Raw genomic sequence first — 6,189 nt, 5'->3', positions numbered from 1 at the left:
AGAACCTCGCCCGAGAGTGTGTGCATATTTGCAATAAAAGACTGCCACTTTCTTATGTACTTTGGCCTCATGTTTAATTATTTAGCTCTCCTAAATTAAATTAAATTAAATTAAACAAAACACCAGGAAAATCAGCTGATGCTGTCATTCTCCTATGCGCAAGGAGCTTTGTCTTAACTCTATGTTAGCAGAGACTATCTTGGTACTGCAAAGAAGAGAATAAACACAAAATTTTGAAGACAAGAATTTTGAGAAGAGGGTAAATAACAATGGCACATCAGGTGGCCCTCAAAGCAGTCAGTCAGAATGGAAGGGGCACGGATTTTAGAGTAAAACAGAAACAGACAGGAAACTTGTCCTGGTTCTACCCCAAAGCAGTTCTGTGGCCTTGGGCAAATCGTACAACCTTCTGAGTCTCAGTTTTCTTCTGTGAAAATGGAGATAATATCTACCCTGCTGATATGAAGATAGGAGAGATGTAAATCCAAGTAGCCAGCATATACCAACCACATGGTGGGAAGAGGCAAGAATTTGTAGCTGTGATTGTTATCCACTAATTACTAAAATCGACGTCTATTTTTTAAGTATTTATTGAGAATCTATTGTGTACCAGACCCTGGACTAGATGCTAGGGTAAGTGGAATAAGGTCAGATACAGTTCCTAGCTTATAGAACTTTGATTCTAGGGAGAAAAAAATAGGCCTTAAGGATATAATGATGGCTGCTCTGCCCATGGAGCAGCCATTATTTTATTCCTTTACTTTCCTAATAAACTTATTTAAAATATATATATATATATATATATATATATATATATAAAATGACACATCTAATTTTTTAAGTAATTAATTCAAACAGTTTACTTCAAACACAATGCCATTCTGAGCTTTTTCTGAGAGGTGGCAGCAGAGTAGACATGACTGAAGAGCACATGCTCATTTTTCATTGCTAGGTGTTTTGCCATCATTCTCCTGAATGGTACAGAAGTCAAGCTGTCTTTTCTCCTCCCGATTCTTCATCTTCACGCTTTTTTTGAGGAATGTTGAACATACTGGTACAAAAGAGCCTTGCTACTTCTTCCTCAATCTCTATCAAGTGTTGATTTTGGAAAACAATCCAAGGCACGTATGTACAGAAAGTAAAAGGACTCAAAGTGTTTCCAGTCTTTCTGTGTATCTGACATTTTCTCCTTTCCACAGCACATGTGATGCTTATCAAACATGCCCAAGCCCAGCACAACAATACAGCACTTCTGTGCCAAGTATTTCTGTGCTGCTTCTAACTTACTTAAAATGAATTTCATCTTTCTCTCTCTACTAGGCCCATTGACTGGTTTATTATAAAGGATATCACAAAGGAGGCCAGGTGTGGTGGCTCACACCTGTAATCCCAGAACTTTGGGAGGCCGAGATGGGTGGATCATTTGAGGTCAGGGGTTCAAGACCAGCCTGGCCAACATGGTGAAACCTTGTCTCTACTAACAATACAAAAAATACAGGCGCGCGACTGTAATCTCAACTACTCGAGAGGCTGAGGCACAAGAATCGCTTGAACCTGGGAGGTAGGGGTTGCAGTGAGCTGAGATCACACCACTGTGCTCAAGCCTAGGTGACAGAGTGAGACCCTGTCTCAGAAAAAAATAAAAAAAAGGATATTACAAAGGATACAGATGTAGAGATGCATAAGAAGAGGTATGAGGGAAGGGACGTGGAGCTTCCATGCACTACCTGGGGCACCATCCTCCAGGAACCTCCACGTGTTCAGCTGCTGGGAAGCTCCTGCATGGTGGCGGGCATCTGTAATCCCAGCTACTTGGGAGGCTGAGGCAGGAGAATCACCTGAACCCAGGAGGCAGTGGTTGCAGTGACCCGAGACTGTGCCATTGCACTCCTGCCTGGGCAACAAGAGCAAAACTCCATCAAAAAAAAAAAAGAAGGAAAGAAAAAGAAAAATGAATTGGGGGCTTATAAACCATCTTAAGAAAAGAAGGGAGAGGAAGAGAGGAAGAGCATTTACGAAAAAAAACAAATGGATGGTCTGGGTGCCGTGGCTCATGCCTATAATCTCAGCACTTTGGGAGGCCAAGGCAGGCAGATCATCTGAGCTCAGGAATTCAAGACCAGCCTGGCCAACATGGTGAAACCCCCATCTCTACTAAAAATACAAAAAATCAGTCAGTCATGGTGGCAGGTGCCTGTAACGCCAGCTACTTGGGAGGCTGAGGCAGAAGAATTGCTTGAACCCAGGAGGCAGGGGTTGCAGTGAACTGAGATCACGCCATTGCACTCCAGCCTGGGTAACAAGAGTGAAACTCCATCTCAAAACAAAACAAAAAACAAAAACAAAAAAAGAAAAAACAAATGACATTTAGGAAGAATAAATGGGTCCTTAGGAAAATACTTGGGAGATAAGATAGTTTTGTGGCAATGTCTGCTTAGGTGATCTCTTATCCTGAAGCTGGCTTCTTGGGCTCTGGTGACAAGAGTCAATCTTCCCTCTTTGTGAAACTCCTAGGGAGGGAACTTAAGATGATTGAGTTCCTTCGGGAGACTCTGCTTTTAGGTAGATAAGGGAGTTGAGAAAACAAGCCTCTCTATCATCTGTTGATTCTCAAATACCTTCAGCTCAAATTAACTTTTATTCCACAGTGGCATATTCTGCTCCACTTCACCACTGGAGATAAACTCATGAGAAATAAACTGCAGCCATATTCTAGATCCCTGTCTCCATCTGGAGCACCATGAAGTACAAGTACCAGTCATCAGCTTCTTGAGTTTTGTATGTGGCTCCTAGGTTGGCTAGAGGTTTCAGTGAGAACTAAGATGAGACTGGGGTATTTAAAATATAACCTTACTCCCCCTCTCCAGAAGTCTCCCCTCACCACACACAAACACAAGTCTGGAAGACTCCTCTGGACTTAGTTTCGAAGGGAATTTCAGGATGAAGGGAGTAGAGAAAAAGGTTTATGCAATTTTAAAATTTAATTAATTTATTTAGAGAAAATAAAGATGGAATCTCACTATGTTGCCTAGGCTGGTCTCGAACTCCCGGGCTCAACTGATCTTCCCACCTCAGCCTCCCAAAATGCTGGGATTAGAGGTGTGAGCCATTGTACCCAGCCAGTTTACACAATCTTGATGTGCCATTGATACACAGTAGAGGCACACATTCACACATATTGCTTTGTTTTGTTTGAGACACAGTCTCACTCTATCACCCAGGCTGGAGTTGAGTAGTGCAGTCTCAGCTCACTGCCTCCACCTCTTGGGTTCAAGTGATTCTCCTGCCTCAGCCTCCCAAGTAGCTGCTACAGGTTCATGCCACCACACCAGGCTAATTTTTGCATTTTTAGTAGAGACGGGGTTTCACCATGCTGGCCAGGCTGGCCTCAAAATCCACCCACCTTGGCCTCCCAAGGTGCTGGGATTATAGGTGTGAGCCACTGCACCTAGCCCACGCATATTGTTGTTCAAATGGCTTATTTGAAGTGGTTTTGAACTCCCAGAGATAGACACCTGTTTTAACCTGTCAGCCTCCTTCTAATCTGAACTAGGAGTTGTGTGCCCAGTTATATGCACATGTTGACAGCAATGTAGAGTTCTCAGGTGAAGTTCAGACATGTGAACTATATTGCTCATGCAAAGTTCTGTTTGGGATCAAAGATGCCCTCTTTGGATGTCGTGTGTCAGGTCAGAAAAGCACCACACCCAGCATTTGTCCTAGACGATGTATGATTTTCAGAAAATGCAAATCCCTGTGAAGGGTAGGGTAGATTAGGGCATGACAGGGTAACAGGAAAGAGTGAAAAATTTCAAATGCTCATGTTCCATCTTGAGTAATGTCTAATAAGCTGAATAATCTCTGTTGTTGGGAACGTATAGTTCACCCACCCATTTTTGCAGGGTTTTTACCAACAAGAAAATTAAAACTTGCCATTCAGACTCTTCTCATTGGACTATTGAATGGAATTCTTATTTTTCCAAGCTTGTGTGGGCTGTACCTCCTCATTTCAGTCATGTACAAATATGGTTTGTTTGACCAAGCCTTGGTTGTTGAGAAATCTATGACCTTCGGATCAGGACTCACTTAATAGAGTGAGCCAATCAATAAGGTCAGAACCAAAACTGAGAGAACATCAACTTCTTTTTTCCTTTTGTTTTTTGTTTTTTTGTTTTTTTGTTTTTTTTTTTTGACAGAATCTTGCTCTGTCACCTAAGCTGGAGCTGGAGTGGCACTGCAGTGCCTACACCTCCCAAGTTCAAGTGATTCTCTTGCCTCAGCCTCCCGAGTGGCTGGGACTACAGGCACACGCCACCACAGCTGGCTAATTTTTTGCATTTTTAGTGGAGATGGGGTTTCACCGTGTTGGCCAGGCTAGTCTTGAACTCTTGACCTCAATAGATCTGCCCACTTCTGCCTCCCAAAGTGCTGGGATTGCAGGTGTGAGCCACCATGCCTGGCCCAAGTGTCAACTTCTGGAGAGAAAATGCACTACAGTATACATTGCTACCATATAATTATACATTTGAGAAGTACATGAGAAAATATACCCCCAAATACCTTGGGATTTGTTTTTTGATAAAGCTTTGTATAGTGTGGTTGTCTGTCGACTTTTGTCCGTCCTTATTTTGATCCATTATGTGTCAGTTCTTTATTTAAAGACTGTCCTTGGTACTTAGTCAATATTATATATTCTATTGTGAAAAAAAGTTAAATAATGGGGAAATTATCTTTTATGTAGCAATGGCTTGCTTTCCCTTAAAAGGTAATGAATCTAAAAAGCCCTCTCCTAAGTAAATGGTTAAAACATAAGTTAGCACTCTTGGGAAAGAGTGAAGAGAAAAGAAGAGGGCTCAGGACTCTACTTTTATAAAGACAAAATCATGATCTCATTCAAGCCCTACTTGTAATGCTTTGAGTTGGAGGGTTTCTTCTTTTTATGAGACAGGGTCTCACTGTGTCACCCAGGCTAGAGTGCAGTGACACAATCTTAGCTCACTGCAGAGTCTTTCTCCTAGGCTCAAGGGATCCTCCCACCTCAGCCTGCCAAGTAACTGGGATTACAGGTACATGCCACCATCTCTGGCTCATTTTTACATTTTTTGTACAGACAGAATTTCACCAGGTTGCCCAGGCTGGTCTCAAACTCCTAAGCTCAAGTGATCCACCTGCCTCGGCCTCCCAAAGTGTTGGGATTACAGCTGTGTACCTCCCCACTAGCCAGAGAGCTCAGTTTTCAATACAAAGAAATTTGGCCTCAGAAAGGTTAAGAAGCCCAGCTGGTTTATGGAAGAACCAGATCTAGAACCCAAGACTCTTAATCCAGGGTTTCTTAAGGCACTGGGAATATTAACAACAAGAATCCATAAAGTTTTGTGAAGGAAGCATGACTACGACTTCACCAGGTCAGGGTGGTTTGAGAGTAGATATATAGTTGGCAATATCTTTCAGGCACAGAACTAGACCAAGATTACATAACTGGGATTTCTTGTGAGTCTCCAAAGTGCTTCCTGCTTTTCATTTATAAAACATGGAAGTCTTTTTTTTTTTTTTTTTTGAGATGGAGTCTCACTCTGTAGCCCAGGCTGGAGTGCAGTGGCATGATCTCAACCCACTGCAACCTCTGCCTCCCGGGTTCAAGCGATTCTCCCCACCTCAGCCTCCCAAGTAACTGGGATTAAAGGTGCCCGCCACCATGCTGGCTAATTTTTGTATTTTTTTAGTAGAGACGAGATTTTGCTATGTTGGCCAGGCTGGTCTGGAACTCCAGACCTCAGGTGATCTGCCCAGTTTGGGATTAATCCCAAAGCGTTGGGATTACAGGTGTGAGTCACCACGCCTGGCTTAAAACCTAGAATTAACACAGTGTTTCTCACAGGACTCCGTTTCTCTTTCTACCTTAGGCAATCCAATTCTACTCCTCCTGCAGTGCATGAATATATATTAACAACTTTTTTCAAGAGACAGATCAGTTGCAAATATTTATCAAATGTGTTGATAGATACAAATTAAGCTTTCCCTACTGCCCTTTCAAAAGAGAGAGAATGAAATGACCTATCCTTAACCCAATGACGAAGTGTTTGTGTGAACTTGAATAAACCTTCATCTTTCCTGTGCCTCATCGTTCTCATCTACAGAGCAGAGAAGTTAAACCAGATGACTTCTAGTTAAAATAATGTATGATTTAAT

Source organism: Theropithecus gelada, chromosome 5 (assembly GCF_003255815.1).
Source record: "Theropithecus gelada isolate Dixy chromosome 5, Tgel_1.0, whole genome shotgun sequence".
NCBI classification, from domain to species: Eukaryota; Metazoa; Chordata; class Mammalia; order Primates; family Cercopithecidae; genus Theropithecus; species Theropithecus gelada.
The sequence above is the reverse complement of the archived record's forward strand: the minus strand, read 5'-3'. Positions refer to the sequence as shown.